This window comes from Gavialis gangeticus, unplaced genomic scaffold (assembly GCF_001723915.1).
Source record: "Gavialis gangeticus isolate Ggan-Ray unplaced genomic scaffold, GavGan_comp1, whole genome shotgun sequence".
NCBI classification, from domain to species: Eukaryota; Metazoa; Chordata; order Crocodylia; family Gavialidae; genus Gavialis; species Gavialis gangeticus.
In genome coordinates this window covers 64,446,289-64,446,543 of record NW_017728994.1, presented here as the reverse complement: position 1 = coordinate 64,446,543, position 255 = coordinate 64,446,289, and positions in this window count along the sequence as shown.

Below are 255 nucleotides of genomic sequence, written 5' to 3'. Positions count from 1 at the left end.
GGCAACCCCCCTCCTTCATGAAGTGTATTGAAACGTTCAAGCTGCCCTTTCACACGGCCTGTTCTGGGCTGGGTGTGAAACGCCATCGACGTTTAAAACCTCATTGTCTGCTTTTGTACCAAATCCCTGTAAATCTTCCACCCGCCCGGGCTCATTTTCATCTGAATGGCCTGGTGGGCGCTGAATAGACAGCAATCAGCAGCCTCCGCGCTTCGCCCGCGCTCCGGCATGTCAATGAGGGCGCGGGTCCCCCGG